General features: G+C 37.4%; 1 protein-coding gene across 1 annotated transcript in view; it reads left to right on the forward strand.

The window, feature by feature from the left end:
- ARHGAP29 (Rho GTPase activating protein 29) overlaps positions 1–18020 on the forward strand; it is a 50811-nt gene that overhangs the window by 976 nt on the left and 31815 nt on the right. The window lies entirely within an intron of this gene.

Consider the following 18020-nt stretch of genomic DNA (forward strand, 5'->3'; position numbering starts at 1 on the left):
TATCTAACTTCTACAGAAATGTTATCAAGTTAATAGCCGAAATGATATCCAGACCAGTTTTGTATAAGAAGTCCTGAGTGCTGAGCATTTGCAGTCACCTCTGTGTTTCAAGTGAGTCTGCACACAGCTGAAATAGCTCTACCGAAAGATGTGAACAAATTTAACAGAACAATAATTTGAGACTAGCGATCATTTTGTGTCCAAGTGTTTTTACTGAGCAGGCAGGATCAGCAGAGTTATTTGTGAGGTGGGGTGTCTGGTGCCTACTGACACTGAGATGGGCATCCTGTAGGAAAGGACTATCAAAATACTGAAATGTTCCAGTTGCCATGCAGCAGTTGTTAATTAATGTTCAGTTTAAAATTTTGGACTCGGAAGATCTGAAAAACTAGCATGGAAGACAGGAATTGTCATCTTGTTTTATACTACATTGTGGAATTAATTTGTGAAACAGTGTTGTCCATTTAGAGAATTGTTAATTTATGAAGAAGAGAGGTTTCGTCTCTACAATTGGGAGTGTTCTTTTGACCTCTGCCTCCAAAATCTCGTAATACAGTGAATTCTGTAATATTGGGCTTGCTTACAGCTGTCTGGAGACAACCTCCTGGAAGCTGCATAGTTTGGATTGTATTTCTCCATCTTATTTATCTTTTGGAAATGTTTACAGTTGTCTATCCAAAAATTAACAAAAACTTACCAAGGTGATTGAACAGACTTCTTACACATAAAATTCTGGTTTGTAATGCTTGCAGCTTTCCACCATCCTGAAATTAGTTACATGAATTATTCCAAAGTGGAATCAATTGCAGAGATAGGAAATTAATTTCTTCCCTTTTGGACAGCATTATTCTACTGACTTGATGTAGATTTTGTTGAATAGTAAAACTTTGCTCTCAAGTTTATGAAATAAGAACTAAAAATAAGTTTGCTACTAGCTACAGAAAAAAAATTATTTTGATGTATGTATGCTGCATGCATCTTCCAACACTTCAGAAGTGGCAAATGTAAGTGGTAGAACAGAGTTGCATCAGTGAGCTCCTATATTTGCATGGTAAGCGTTCCTGGCGTCTGCTGTAGGCCTTTCAGCCTCTAACCACTATTCCCACAGTTGGCTTCTGCATCTATTGTTAGTTGTAGTACTGCCACTTTGGCAGGATTGTCTAAAAACTCCTTTTTGTGCACAGTAACTCTACTCTTGACCATACAGCTCCCTGTTTGCCAGGGCTGACTGTTCTACTGCTGGGGTCTGCATCGGTAGGTGGGCTGATTCCAGGGCGTGCATGCCTTGAATTTCGTACCAATTGATGGTTGTAGGCCCTACTTGTGTTATCTGAGCTGCCTTGGAAGAAACTAGCAGTTATTCACTCATGGTTCACTTAATGTTCTCCTGATGCAGTGATACTGTCTTGGATGAAAAATCTAAGCTATTTTGGATTATAACATGTATTCATGTCTAAACTAGATCATGAGTGCCTTTGGGTTATAGACTTGTACCATATTTTGTATAGTACCAATGCAAGTTGATATATAACATGAAGAGTAAGTTCAGACCTATTTTAAGGGGAGAGTGTTATATAACTGACACTTTCTGTAGATTTCAAAGCTATTTCTCTTTGCATTACTTATGCAAACACCTCCACCCCCAATTCCACAAAAAATCCAAACCATCCCAAGCCCACAAACAAAAAACCCTCTGAATGTAACTGTAGAGTTGAAAAGTTTGTCAGCTGCATGGACATGAGGGAGCTGCAGTTGCCTCTTGTGTTGAGTGAAATACCATGTGTTCCATATGCTTCAATTCTTGCTGTCTCTTTTTAAATTCCCATTTGAATGTAGGCATTGTACTCCCTGTATGTAACAATTTGTTATTAGCGATCCAACTTGAGGCATAGGATCAAGATACTTTACCAATGTCTTCATTAAAGAAGAGGTCTGGGCATTTTTTGAACCTAGGTCAATGAAACCAGTGCTGTTTCACAAGAATTTTTTTATTTAATTCTACTTGATGACAGGCTGAACCTGTAGTGGTTGAACTGTACAAACAGTGCATCAGTCTCTTGGTCCAGTCTTCAGCTAAATTTCCAGATGAGTGAGATTGTGTCATATGGCTGATATTAGTAAGGATAGCTATATTGTCATCATGTCTGTGTTGGAACTGAAAGGTCGTCTTCATTTGTTGCATTCATACTTTATGAGGTCAGAGATAACTGAAATATACTGAGGAGACTCAAAATAAGTCAATCTTCTTTCATTTCTGATAAGAAGAAAATGAAAACAGTTCCTCAGAAACCCCTGCCTGGAAGGCCAAACCTGAGAGTGTATGTTGAGTTAATACCTAGAAGACTCAGATCATTAGCTGCAATCTGTGCTACTCTGAAGACTGTTCATTTGAGTTTTCAGTTTTATTGATGGCGTTCTGTATTCTTGATGTACCCTACGTGTAGTTCTTATTTCAATTTTAATGTACATCCTGAGTGCAAGCTGTTGAGACATAATGGCTTGAAAGCTGGTAAGTTTTCTCTTCGTGTTTTGAGTTCCAATAGCAACTTTTCAGTTACTGGTTGAGAATGTGAGAACCTAATTGTTGCCTTCAGCTTGCACTCGTCTTTGAAAAGGTAGGGCATGTTATGAAATACAATCTAAAGGCTGGAGCTATCTGTCATCTTCAGAGGTAGTGGCACTCAAGAAGAGAAGTAACTTTCCATGGTAGAGAATGTTTTAGGAACTGGGAAGTTGTTTGCCTCCCACGGGGACTTGCTGAGGGCTTAACAACCTGATCACAGCATTGAAAATACTTAAGAATTTGAAGTGTGTGAGGTATACTTAAGGTATATCCTGTCATTTGAAGAGGTTAATTCTTGTCCCAAAACATGGGTGTGATGTGCCTGCAAGTAAGTGCTGTTGAATTTTTAGGCTGGGTGATTTCTACATGCATAATATGTCCTCTTGGAGAACAGGAGATATGGGGTAACTGCTATATACAGTCCAATCTTTTAAAAAATATAAGGATGCCTATACCTCATAGAAGTTGTATAGAAAGCATGTAAGCCACTTTTTGGGACAAAACATGTAGGACCTACCTCTTACAGACTTATATTAGAGAATGGTCTCAAGTTGCACCAGGGCAGGTTCAGGCTGGATATTGGGAAGAACTTCTTCACTGTAAGAGTCGTCAGGCATTGGAACGGGCTCCCCAGGGAGGTGGTGGATTCACCATCCCTGGAGATGTTCAAAAAACATTTAGATGTGGCACTTCAAGACATGGTTTAGTGGGTTTAGCAAGCATGGTGGCATTGGGTATGCGGTTGGACTTGATGATCTTTGAGGTCTCTTCCAACCATTATGATTCTATAATTTATCAGTTCAAAAATAGTATTGCTTATTGCATAGATATGCAAAGTTGAGAATCTATTTAAGAATAGGTATTTATGTATGAGATTGGTGACACTAGAGTCTGTGCTGTTACTGCGTATAGTAAATGCCAATGTTGCTTTAAGTAAATGATGCCACTGTGTGGTCTTTGCTCAAATAAGATTCATTTACTCAGTTTTAAAAGGACCACACAAAACATTCTTTAGAACATGGTCTTGACTTCCTAATTAGAAGATATTTTACTAAGTGTTTCACTTTTAAACAGTAAATAGTGGCTTTTACTTGTGTCACATCAGAGATGGAGGAAACATTCCTGTTTCCCTAATCTGAAGATAGTTAGCTACTAGTTTTGTGACGTCAGCTTTTTTTTTTTTAAGGAATGTAATGTATGCTTCATACTGTAAGGTCTGCCCTTGGGACTGTGGGAAATACTGTGTTTCATTATGAATAGCTGTAAGGGTAAAATTTGCATGTGGTTTAAAAGTGCAGGAGTAATTATACTTTAATATATAATCTTCTTGACTGTACTTCAGAATATATTTTGAAATTATTGCTTGCTTTATCACAGACTTTGAAGTAATCTTCAAAGTGTGATATTGTGTGCTTCATGTGGGTAATTCTGCATCCTTTTCATGAGCAAAATGTTTTTCCTCAACTTTGCCCTATCTTCAACTAATGTAAATTGAAGCTTATTCCAAAATGTTAATATACCCTTTTTTCCAGATATCTTGGAAAACAGAATAGCAAGATAAAGCTCTTACCTTTCATCGTAGATTTCTCTTTGAGGATCAGATTTTGCTGTCTGGTTTATTATAAGATGTTTTGGGTTTTTTTTAAAAAAAAAAACAAACAACCAAAAAAAAACCCAAAAAAACCCACAAACAAATAGAAAGCAGAGGTGAAAATACTGGTGAAGCTGAATGGCCTGGTCAGGGATGTCTGCATCCTCTTTATAGTAGCACCAATACTTTCAAATGGATCAGAAATGCTGCCTAACTTGAAACCAATCAGGTCATTATTTTTGAAAGATAAGATATTCAGCCCAGTGGGACAATTTTAAAGGTATGTCAAGTTAAATCGTTTCCTCTGAATTAGGAACCTGTAATCTCTAGTGACTTCAAAACCTTGTTTTAGCACCATGGAGATTGGCATTATTCACATGCTACACTAAAAGCCAAAAACTGTCTACTGAATATAGTGTCTGAGGGTGAAAGATGGATGATTTCTCTTTGGCCCTTCTAGATTTGATAATGTGTGCTTTTTTAGTACTGTCCATATTTTTAGTAGGATTAAGGCACTGTAGTATTTTTAGCATTTGATTTTTATTTCTTTATTTTCTTGTAGTGTAAAATATTAATATACTTTTTCTGAGGTAGAATTTTGAAAGTCAGTTTGTCCTGTTTTGCTAGTGAAATCTGAAGTTCGTTAGCTATTGCAGTGAAGATTACAGATTGAAATTATGGTAATTTATAATATGAGGTGTAATTTTACTGTTTGTTCTTTATTCCAATTTTGATATTTCTCAGTGAAAGGTGCTGTCTTTGATACACCTTAAACTGGATGTATTTACCTGTCTAATGACACCTCATAGTATGAATGCTTGGTAGGTGGGCAAAGTGCTCTAAACAAGGATCTGATAAAGTGTTTACCTTACTTTGCAGCAGTTTCTGGAAGGAATGTTTGGGTGGGGTTTGTTTTTGTTGTTTTGAGGGAAGTTGCCTGATTATTTTTTTTTTTTTGGTGGAAAACGGTGCTGGTTTTCTGTTTGATAATATTTTGTGTCCTAAATAAAAAACCTTTATGGGAGAAGGGGAAGTAAAATGCTGTCAGGGCAGCTAACTTCTGGGGACTGTGAGAACCCAGTGATTACCAAATGCATAAACTATCTGCTTGTGAATTGGTTAAATGACCTTCAAGAATCCTCTGGAAAAGGCACAGGAATTCATATAGAGCGTAGCACATTGTTTCTCTTATTCCACGTAGCACAAAAAAGGGGGAAAACAAACTAGTGTAGTAGATAATAAATCCTGTTACAGAAATCACAACATTTGAGTATGTTGACAAATAGTCTGAAGTGGAATTTTAATGTTAATCACTTCCAGGATCTACTGAAGTGTTAATGTACTTGTAATGTCTGAAGCATAACTTTGTAACTTATTATTAAAATGACCTTTTTTGTACTTTGTAGCTCTACTCAAACTTGGTCCACAAGGAACTAACTGCATGCTTTAAATATAATAACATTGTTCATGCTCTTGCTGAACCAAATAAGGTGTTAAGAGGTGAATTCTGACAATACTTGCTGCTTTCGATGTTATTGTTCCCATGGCAGAGTTGGCAGAAGTGACCTTGTGAGGTAGCAGGGAAGTCAGGACTAAACCAGACTGGGGCAGGTGTAAGGCAGCTGGAAGGAATAACTTCTGAAGAAGCCCCTGCAGAAATTACAGGTTTTTCTTCCTCACCAACGGCTGAATTGATGGTACAGTTCTGTAACTGAAAATCTGCAAGATGCATCTAAAATTGTTGTTTTCTTATTATAAAGCTTGTTATGTTTAGGGCTCTGTTTTAAACCAGGCTAATAGTGTATTTCCACAGCAGCTTAGGGAAGAAACTTGCGTGAGCTGCTGTGATCTCACCACTTCTTCCTGGCACTGGCACTAGGTCTCTGGTGACTGCATAGCAAGACAGTTCTCGGGGCAGATCTGCCTGAAAACTAGTCCTAGGAAGAGAGGAACTGTTCCACAAGCTGACTGCAAGGTTGTACTGTGTACCAGTAAAAGAGGGAGAAAGGCGTCTGGCAAAGGAACAAGTGGTCAGAGGTTAAAATGGAACAGGACTCTCAGGGTCTAGGCAGAGTTGACATGGCACTCCATCTTGGCATTACAGCATACATAGCTAAACCATATACCAGCTCTTTTGTCTCCTCTATTGAATGCTAAGTTTGACAGGGCTGCGTGAAAGCTGGGGGATGAGGGTAGAGAGAACAGCAAGCAGAAAATCTCCTTTGTAGATGGCAAATTAATCAGCCTTCTTATCTCTGAGCTTTTGGCCTATTGGAGTTTGACAGTCGTCTTTTAAACTTGCCTTCTTTTAAACTTGCTTTCCTAAAACCTGCTTCTTATATGCAAAGACATATGTGCTTCCAGTCTTTCAGACCTGGAAATTCTTTAGTACACCTTTTCACATATCTCCAAGTAGTAGTCGTTTCTAAATATTAGTTTTATCAATCTGAAATTGAAACTGCCCTTTGACAAATGTGAAATAGTCTTTCAAGCTAAGAGATGTAAAGGATGTAAAGAAGGATAAGAACAAAGTAAATACTTCCTTAAATTTTGTTAACAAGTAAAGTTATTGCTAAGAACCCAAAGCCAATAGTAGTGATTTTTTTTTTTCTTTTTAACAGCTTCTGATGCTTTTTATGGTAAAACTCGAGGCAGGGGGAAGGCATGTAAAGTGCTTCTCTTAGTTGAGCTTTAGGACCACAGCAAGCCAGAGACCTGGTCATTTTCCAGTGCATCCCTTACTTTCACACTGTCCTGTCTTCCTGGTCTTTCTCATGAGCAGAAACCACTGAGATCCATGGCTCTAAGTCCTATTCCTGTCCAGTGCCAGATTCCTCAAACCTGAGAAGTTCTTCAGAGAAAGCAGAAGTTTGTACTCCAGAGAACTCTGTCCATGAAAGAACTAGTGAAGCCTGAATGAAGGCAAGCCCACAACAATCCAACAAAAAGTAGTTTACAGTCAAGGTTTATGGGAGACTGCCATTACAGACCATGCTTTTTCCCCAGGAGTGTTAGACTTAAGCCAGCAGAGAGAACTTCCCACCTTTCCCTCCATTTCACTCCAGATCATTCCAGAACCTGTTTTGCCCTAGCTTCTTATTTTCTACGAGTCTGCCATCTTGTAGGCTTTTGTTAGGGAGTCTTGGACTTTCAGATGCTGTGACCAGAGCCAGAGGAGCTGGACATTTTCTTTTGCTTTGCAGGTTTGCAATACTAGAGCACTGCTTAATTAATCTGCAGTCATAAAACAATTCTCTTTCCAGTACTCTGAACAAGCAGAGGAAAAAAACCAGCCTCCTCTTGAAGTTCAGTTCAAGCAAAGCTGTGTTCTTCATAGTCAAAGTGTAAGCTGCTGGTTAAATGCAGGTTGCTAATGTTGGATAGTAAATGCCATTTCTTCAGTTTCAGGGAAGACTGAAGTTAAATAATAACTTAGTGGACCAGCAGATAAGTTTGTGGCTGATAGTGCTACCCCTCCCCCAGTTGCATACTCCGCATTCCTTCAGAACAAATGTTCACTTGTTGCTATAGTGTCTAAGATCAGCAGTCAGAAGGGGGGGGTGTCTTGAAGGCCTGTGAGTGTTTAAAATGTAAAATCAACCCTTATGTGCAGTCTGGATATTTTTGTTGACTTAAATAATTAGCATATCTCTCTTTAGGAAAACTCTGAACTATTTATAAGACAGCACAGGCATTTTCCATTTTTACGTTGTTTTTGAAGTGCAAAAAATGTAGTACAAGGCAAAACTCCATTCTTCCTCCTTTTTGCATTTCTGATGTACCAAAAGAATTTCAAAACACTTAAAGAGCCTTAGCTAGTTTGTTAATTAGCATTACCTTCCCTTTCCGTCACAGCAACTAGACTAATGAAACTGAAATTACAAGATTAGCAAGATGAAAGATGAGTAGTGAAGAAGAGGGTGAATAGTCAGATTTTCTTTTTTTGAATGTAAATGTAAAGTTAGGCCTTTCAACAACAAAAATTCTTCTAATAGAGTTTGCAGCTTAAGAAACAGAGAAACACTTGGATACAAAAACTTAAATTTCTCAAAGAACTCTGCCCCAGCACCTGAAAGATAAGATTTGATCCATATCCAGTGTGAAGTCGTGTGTTTTTAACAGCAATTCCTGTGTACATGTATGAGCTTTTGTGTTTAAAAACAAAACCAAAAAACTGTTGCCCGAAATTAGTTTCCTGTTCTTGGCCAAATGTATTATAGTGTATCCACAAAAATATTCCATTTTCTCATTTCTCTGATGCATCAATTTATCAAAGTTGCAACATAAAACAAGAACATCAATACAAGTATTTTTTGCGTGCCTAACAACATAGTCATGGTTGTGACTATCACCTTAATGATCTTGTCTTCATGAAGATTTCATAGACTAAATCATTCCTTTCCCACCAGTCTCATTGGGAGTGTTTGTTCTTCCTATTTATGTAGTGAGGTCACAGAACTGAAGCTGACTTGTTTCTTAATTCCAAACAAGTGTTCATCTAATCTGGCAGTTCCAGTGGTTTAGTTATGTTAGATCTCGCGTCTCATTAATGGATTGGAGTTAGAACGGCATGGCAGGGTAGGAGATTTGATACAGAGCCTGGACCTTGATCTTTGTAGGTAGCCGTTCCGCTTTTTTAAGGAGAGTAGGGATTTTATGGGGGCTCAATCCTTTGTCTCCCTAAAATGTCCCTTTTCACAGAAGACTCAGGTGACTCACGTAAGGCTGTAGAAAACAGTTATGTTTGGGTTAAACTTTGATCTTAATGACGCTCATTACAGAACAGTGTAACTGAAAAACATAGAACTTGAGGATATTTTTTGTAGAGGCTGTGATTTAGCTGAACAAAGGATTTTTCCTTTTTACTGTTTTTCCCTTGTTTACTGTTTGAAGATACTTTCTTGGTCTAATTTTTAAAAGTGTGTGGAATTTCTTATTTGTCACTTTTGGTTATCTTTATTTTGAAGTCTCTATCAACTTAAGATGAAGGTTGGTTTATCAGACTTGCCTCTTCAAAGTTGTATTCTGTGTCATGGCTAAACTGCTTCAGATATTTGAGCAAGTCCAGTTACTGCTTAAATCTGAAGTGACAATTAAAGCCCCATTATTGTTTAAATTTCAAATGGCAATGAAAATATATCTAAGGCAAGGAGCACTGAAAAGCTTCTAAAGGAACTTACAAGACTCTTATTTCTGGGGTTAGGGCACTCAGTTATGTAGTCCTTTTGCTTGTGAAGCAGCATTTAAAATGGCCCCAGTAGCTTTGATCTAGAATGATGATTAGAGAGTGAATGCTGGGACTTTGGGCTCTCACCTTTTTGCATGTCTGTAAGTGAAATAACGGACAGGGTTTTTTATTTTTTAATGTAAATGGGTATTGGAGAATGTATGGGAGAAATAAGAAAGCATAAGGTTCAAATTCTGATGAGTAAAGCAGTTCCAAAGAGCTATTGTAATAATATAGCATGTTCCCTTTTTCAAATGTGTTGATTCTTTGTGCTGTGTTTAACTAGGGTTCAGGGCTCAAAGGTGGGTGTTGCAGCAGTTCATTACATTTTTAAAAGTTCTGTTAGTACTACTTATCTATGAGGCATAGAACGAATGTGGTATTACATATGTTGCTGTGCATACTGTGGATACTAAAGTTAAAGAGAGGCTCTTATTTTGGAAGAAATAAAGTGTTTCTTCTAACTCTTGTAGTGTCTTAATCTTTTTCTAGTTTTAGGAATCTGCGAGATGTGGAAGGCCTGGTGAGGAAGTTTCAGCTAAGATGCATTGAATGTAATGCTGTCTTTGATTAAAATGAATTGCAGGATTGTAGATCAATAATTTGCAGAAAGTATGTTTGTACAGTGGAGTTAAAACACAAGTGTCTCCTCTCTCTTGCCCCATGCCTTTTCAACAAGAGGTTTTGACATCTTTAGGATTTGGGGGCAAATTTCAGTTTAGTAGCACAGGATTTCCAAAGGGTGCTCTTCTCTGAGCATTGTATTGAAATTTTTCCAGTTCATGCAGGTGTGATTGGTTTAGGGCTCTGTGTTGTGAACAAATTTAATATCTCAGTTGATGTTCTACTTTTGGACTACAGCATATTCTTAGCTCTCTATTTGTAAGATCAGGTGTTGCTGAAATAGTTACAGACAGGGAATTCCTGAAGTACTAGCTTAAAGACTGCTCAATGTTCACAAATTGCTGTTGCTGTTGTAGTGTTGATAGCGATATGAATTGATTCTTCAGTAAGATGCTTAAGTTATTTTGCCTTTTTTTACTGGTTTGGGTTTTTTGTTTGGTTGGTTTTTGTTTGTTTGTTTTTAATTCATTGATTGTATATAGGGTAGATGTTCTAGATGCCACCACAACTATGGAACTAAAAAGTCTGTCCAGAAGTTCTTCAATGCTGACAAGTGGCAAAAAAAATGTTTACTGGAATTACTAAAGTGGAGGTGCAGAGAAACAGAACAGTACTGGTCAACAAAATGGGCTGTGGTGTCAGCACGCAAGTTAACCACTGCCAGCAGAAGAGCAGTTAAAGGAGGCAGTGTTTTGGAGGGATAGTCCTGTATGTTTTGTGCTTCATTTGGTAAGGTGCAAATTGTTTATCTGAAAGCTTAGTAGCATACATGAATTGTGATAGTTGAGTGAAGACAGTTTGTGAAGGTCCTTGAGGAAGTGACCATGATAAATAGCTTATGCCAGCAGTGAAGAAGGGGAAACTTAACAGTAGGATTAAGATTGCAGAGTGGCCAAATTAAGTACTCTCTGGTATTCATGTTTAAGCCCTTATGTTAAGTACAAGCAAATAAATTCAGCAAGGAATGGAGAACTCTCTCTAACTATAGCTAGCTTTTGCTGATGACTAGACATGAGATTTTACAGAACGTGGCTGAGAACTTTATTTCAAAAGAAAGCAATAGATCTGCAACATATAAATAAATTGAATTCTTAATAACGAGAGAAACTTGTTATACAACATCAAATGCTGCATGCCATTGGATGAAAAATTAAGTGCATGGGGCTACTATTCAAATATGTTGTTGACCAAGTTCTGCCTGTTTCTAATACAATTTTCACATTCTGTAGCTTTTACTGGCCTGCACATCCTTTGGTTGTTTTTTTTTAATTTAGTGTCGACTAGCTAGAATGACAACTTTAGTGGTACTAGGGGGAAACAGCTGTGTAAATCCAGAACCATAAAGCAAACAGATTCTGTGGTTTGTCTTTTTCACCTCCCTATAGCAAGGTATTTGTGAAGAAATACTACTCAATTAAAAATGCATAGTGAGCTGTGCAGTGGGTTATTGTTGTATTTTGGGGCTTGCAAGTGCCAGTGTCACATCAGTTACTGCTATAATGACAGTGTTGTAGTGTTTTCTATTCATAAGAAATCATCAAAGATGTTTTGGTGTGATGTATCTGATACCAAAACATTATATTACAGAGGGGATTGACTGTTCCTGAATCTAGGAAGTGGGAAGATTTTGAAAGTATTTCCTTTTGAGCATTCAAATCGTTCACCACTCTGTCACTTGTGCAAGTTATATAGTCAAGCTTTACTCTCTTGGGTGGTTGTAAAAAAAGCAGGACTTCAGTGCTGGAACTTCAAATAATGTTCACCAGTGTTCTAGACAACTAATTGTACTGGCTGCTGCTTTAGTGCTTTGAATCCCACTTAAAATCTGAGTTGACTTTGCATAACTTTTTTTCTTTTAATCAGCAAAACAGAAATGGAATACTATCACATCCTATAAAAATCCTATATCCTGTTTAAAAGATCATTTAAAAGGAATGCACAAAGTAATGAGCCTCTTGTTTAACACCATATAATCTCATAATCCTGGCTTTGTGTGGTCTTCTGAAAACTAGGTGGGCTGGCAGCAATAAAATAGCTTCTTCGCTCATTCGGTGTCTTACGCTAAAAGTGGAAGGAGCAGCCATGTAGAACAAACAGTATTTTAGACTAAAAGTGAAATGAGTTAAAGGTTAAGCATTTTTTTGATAATCTCTTGATGTGGGTTAGCAAAGGTTAAATTTATTTTCTTTTGAAAAAATGTAACAAAACTTTCGTACTACCCCTTCTGTGTGCCAGTTTGATATGGTAAGATCAACTTTCTGGGGATAGTCTTTCCTTTTCTAACTTGTTCTTTTTTTCAGAAATTTGTGCTGTGAAAGTTGAGTATTACTTCGTACGTTGTCAGAACTTGAACCAATATGCAAGGAACATAGTTGCTTAAAGCATAAATGTTCTCTCATTTTACTTTAACAGTGTCTTCCATTGGCAGCTCTTTAGTCCAGGGACTACTCTACTAAGTTTTAGTGAAATGCCCTTGAATAAGAAATAAATATCATACTACTAAAAGTATAGTCGCTAATCCTGATGGATATGACTTTCTGGTGAGATGTGACTGTTCAGACTTGCTGCAAATGTATTCATGATAAGAATGTAGTCTTACGCCCACTCGACAATTTACAATTCTAACTTAAAATGTGTTCTGAAAGTGCTGAAGCATTATCCTTACCTCTTTATTCTTAAATTGCTGGAAGACTCAGGGAAATTGTATGAATAGTAGCTAAAATGGCCATGTAGTGTGTTTGCAGTCATTTGTCAGAAACAGGTAAATAAGGAAACTCCAGCAATTTTCATTACTGGTTTTTGGTCTTTAAATTTTGAGTTAATAAAAGATTAATGTATTCTAAAGATTAAACTGCATGGCTGAACACATCTAGGTTAGTTGACTGGAATCTCAAGGCTAGTAGAATACAAAAGTTGAAGGAATGTAGCGTACAGCATATTGAAATAGATTAATGAAAAGCTGCATTGTGGTAGGTTTTTTCCAAAAGGCTTCCTCACATACACAAATGGGGAATTCATCTATGAATTTAAATGTGAAATGAATGTGAAGTAACAACTGTTCTGCTGATGTCAGTTGGCAAACCAACATAATGAAAATATTTAACTGCTTTTAGTGTAGGCAGAATTATAAGATTTTGATTATTTGGATGTATTTTGCATGTACACCATCTATTTTCTTGACGTTCTGAAAAGATTTGTTAAGACATCTTGATTTTTATAACTTTCCTTTAATTTCTGAAAATTAATCTAGTCTTGGTTTGTCCTATTTACATAGGCAAGAAGGACTTTTTCCGTAAGCTTTGACTTGTCAGAAGTACAGAATTGGTCCGTAATTAAAAAGGGGTAGGAATGTTAGCCCAGTTAGAAAACAAATAAAATTACCACAGCTTAAGGTCACATCAAGGGCTAGTCAGCATGGTTAATGGTCGAATCTAAATGGAAAGACTGATGTCGTTTTGCCAATCTCTGATAGCAAATGACAAATCTGAAATGGGTATTTGAGTATTTGTGGTATACAACAAAAGCTCATTATGCTAGAAATCTTACCTGGAAAACTGGACTATTGGGGTTAGTTTTCTGTTTTATCAAAGAGCAATTTTTCTGCAAAAATTACAAGCCTGCACTTTCACCCTGTTTATTTCAAAAAGTCAAGAGAGAACTTCCACCTTTTAAAATACAAAAAAAACTGTAAATACCAGGTGCTTTTTAATTTTAACCTAACCTTGTACAACCTAATTTTAAAATCACATTCACTAGTTTAGGAATAAATAGGCAACTGACTTGCCAAATGTTAAATCCTTTCTTGTATTGTAAAAACATTATTTGCATATAATAAATGAAATCAAACATTACTACTTTCAATATACTGTATTCAATAAGCTATTTGCAGGAAATTTCCATGCATTCTCACTGAACTGGATCTCTATATATATCTCAAAAAAACCCTCCCAAACTTTCATGCTTTTATGTCAAATGTAGGGGTTTGGGTTACTATTTTCATACCTTTCTTTTCCTCCTAATCAAACTTCACGTGCCCTTAGATTTTCTTCATTGAAATAATTGCTTAACTGTTTATTTTCCATAAATTGTCCCTTTTGCTGCAATATAATGTGATTAAAACATTGCTTGTAATGGATTCCAGAGAACATGTTGCCAGAGACTGTATGAATTTGGTGTAGTGTCTTTTAATGATGCCATGACAACAACAGTTGCCATGATACTGATTAACAAAAAAACTAGGACTGGCTATCTTGCTATTTTGAAATGTTCAAGTACAATGTTTCTTGACGTAGGGATGGGTAGGTACCTTCTAATTCTCCATCATAACACAGGGTTGAAATGTGGTGACTTCACTAGTGCCTTTGGCAACTTCCAGCTTTCTTAGAGATTTTACAAGGATAAATTCTTCCAGAAATTCTTTGAGTTTTTGTTTCAGTGAATTAAAATGTTTCATTCCTTACATGTGCAGCATGTTTATACAGCCAAATAAAGGAAGAAATATGATAGCTAAGACAGCTGTTTTCTCATCACTCCTGAACTGTGGCCACCAGCAAAACATCTACACTGCCGTTAAAGGAAAAAAGTTTTGTTTATTTAATATCTGTACGATCCATGAAAATCATGTCTAGCGCCTTACAAAAGTTTCCTTGAGACTAGACTAGACAGCAGTGACGTAGGAAACTGTGGTATGATCAAACCAAAGTGTAAAACATGCTTTCACTGTGTGTTTGATTAGTTCTTGTGTTTTGAGTGTGATAGTGACCTCTGTCAAATCAGACAAATATGACAGGCTGTTAGTCATGTTAGAACGGGGCTGATAGGGTGAGGAGGGCAAAAAGAAAATCATGGGTTAATCTGGGACTGTTTCCCAAACTGCAGGTGTAGGAATTAGGTGATTTCCACACAGTTGGTTGTTGTATGATTGTTTTGCCTACTCTGTGGTGCTCACTGGGAAGTCTCATAGTCTGGATCAGGTTCAGACCTGAGTGCTGACAGTTTCCTAGTATGCAATATGGACATTGATGAAGATGATAGTAATGTGAGTTTAGTTTAAAGTTGGTTTACTCTTGATGAGCTTCATTCCAATGGTGACTTCCCCCCGCCCCCCGACTTAGATGGCATAACAGCTGATACCCTGTGATCTTTCTGTGTAACGTAATGGAAACGGGATATAATTTACCTTAATGCCAAAAATGAAGTTATTAGTAAATAAGAGTTGACGGTCTTTTAGCCAAGATGTTGTTCTCACAGATTGAAATGTTGGTTACTCAAGCTTACTACTTCTGAATCCTTCCAAGATTGAAAGCGATGAGGAGCTGACTCTTTGCATTCCGTAACGCAAAACTTTAATTAAAGTTCTGGATCCAGATGTTCAGATATTGGGGAAATTGCTTCCCAGTTTGTGTGTTTGCTTTCACCACCACCCTGCAAAACTGTTCAGTCTGGCTTTTCTCTTCTGAAGGAGATTGGGATTTATGCAGATATGAAGTGGTACTTAAAACCAGAATTAAGGCTCCTGTATTTCAGTGGAAGGGGAGCTGAAGTACACATTCCTCAGCTGATCTCAGGCAAACAGCAATTTACAAAGGGAGTCCTCAAAATGGGGACTAGACCTAGTGAGAGTGATGGTTAGTTTCTGCCACTGGCTATGGCCCAGTGACTTTGTGCATAGCTGACATTTAAGTGTTCTCATCCAATTACACTTGTTCATTATCTTAAACTAGTGGTAACATCCCTACAGTGACTTAATTCATGGTAGACACTTATCAAAAACAAGGCATTTAATTGTGTTCGTGAGGGTAGATGGGGAAACTATTTGTGCAAAAATAGTTACCTTGTTTATAGTAAGATTTTTCACAAGTGAGCTGAGTTTGTATCCCCCTCATAGTCAAAAGACTGGTATGTAGAGAGTATGCACGGCAGGCTTTTCCACACTGATAATATCTTTCACTATGTGTAATGTTCTTGAAAGCTATTGAATGCATCAAGTAAATTATCACATCTTTCTTATTTTAAAAAGCTTTTTATGGAAAGCAGGACCTTTTTAGATGGTGTGAACTAGAATATGTGATTTGAAAGTCTCATATGTAATCTGGCTTCAAGAATTTTCATGGATGTTACTTTTCAGTTGGTTTATCTAGATCAATACCCTATCTTTCCTTTTCATTAGCGTGACCAACTTCACTTCTGAACAAACTTTTAGCTACAGCCAAACAATAGTTGTATTAGTTCCCCTTCTCTTATGACTAATGGAAATTGAGTAGTAGAGGGAGAGTCTGCTGCTCTTAGAAAGCCTCAATGTTCTAGATGGAGAGGCAGCAAGCAGAATGGCATGTGCATCTTCTGTATGGGTCTGAACAGTAATGTAGGATATGTGATGGCCATGGAGGGGGAAAAAAATGTATGTTAGTCTGTATTTAAACTTGTCCTGGCAGACATTTGTTGAAATAAACAGCTTCAGAAATGTTTGGGCCAACAATAAATCAGGTCAGACAAAAGGATACCAGCCAACTGACACAGCAGTGCCTTTCCTGACTGCGTGTATTGTGACCAGCCCTGACTTGGCAGGAAGAGTGACTGGCGCTGACAAGCTTGACGAGCAAATTTTATTTTGTTTTGCATGAACAGAATCCATAGCTGTAAGGCCATTATAGCTTGCTAGTATTTACTAAACAAAGCCTTCCTGTTGAGAAATGCCTAAAATTAGAAAATAGATAGCTTAGGCCATTTTTACACTAAAGGTGGGTGAGTGGTTATAAAATGTGGTGACCGAAACCATCGAGGAGTGGGATGCTAATGACAACAGTGTGCTACTGAGATGGCTTGGCTAACACTGACAGGCTTCCCAGCTGGTTTGTTCTATCTTTCTTGAGCATTAGGCTTGTCAGCTTTGAATACATGCTTTTTCACCCTTTTCTTCTTTCTCCACTTCTCCTACGGAGTATGCTTTCATGTGGTTGCCTTTACATTTTGGAAGAGCTTGTTTTCAGCTACTGTAAATGATAGTTTAAACACCAATAAAAGAAGATTCACAGGCTACTAAGCTCTCTCCAAGCCTTATTTTTTTTTTCCCCTCCAGTTTTAACAGCTCTGGTTTTTTTCCTTTTGAGGGGTAGAGGTCTGACTGATTCTTCCAGGAGATTCCAGGCAACTGTAGCACCTAAGCAAACAGCTGAACTTATGTGCCCAGAAAGGTCCTCTGTGCTGCAGGATCACTGGCAGATGTGGTCCTCTGGTCCTGAGTACTAATTAGTCTTCTATGGTATTGCATGAGACAGATTTTAAGCCAATACAGCATCCACTGGTAGAAGAATTTCCTACTTGACTTCATGTAGATAAATGACTGTGTACAGTGAGACAAAAGACAGAAGAAAAACTGAAAGTAAATATTAATTTTTATGACTGCTATGTCAGATTGAATTGCTGCAGGAACTTATTGGAGACACATTTCCTCATGCATTCTTTTCACTCTAAGCAGTATTTGCTCTACTGTTGTTTTGGTTTCAGCCATTTTTGGACTCCTTAGTATTAAAACTGTGTTTCTGTTAATCTGACATATTTAGATTGTTTTACTACGTGAGGTCTATAAATCTGTTCTGCACAGGAAATCTCTGTTTTAGTGTCTGTTTAGTATCAGTCGCTGGATGCAGTGTAGTTGTGGTTCCTGATGGCTTCTGCCCCCCACCCCTGCCCAAGAACCACTTGTGTCGCAGCCCTTTTGTCTTCTGGAGGTGTAGAAACAATGTTTCAGATGTCTTGTAAACAAATAATACAGTGATGGAATACAAAGAAATCTCAGTTGGGTGTAGCCAGACCTTTGCTTTTGAGAGTACAAATAACTAATCTCATGCTTGAATGTATTATTGTAGTGATAGTGTTCTCTTGGATGGTTTGATAAACATATAATTCAACTCAGCAGTTGTTTTCAACTTGCATTTCCCTTTGAAGCGTATTGCTTCTGTTTCAGACTTGAAGAGGCTTGTGTCCTTTAAGGTGTGTTCTTTTTCTCTCTCTCC

This window comes from Cariama cristata, unplaced genomic scaffold (assembly GCF_000690535.1).
Source record: "Cariama cristata isolate BGI_N322 unplaced genomic scaffold, ASM69053v1 scaffold9839, whole genome shotgun sequence".
Classification (NCBI taxonomy): Eukaryota; Metazoa; Chordata; class Aves; order Cariamiformes; family Cariamidae; genus Cariama; species Cariama cristata.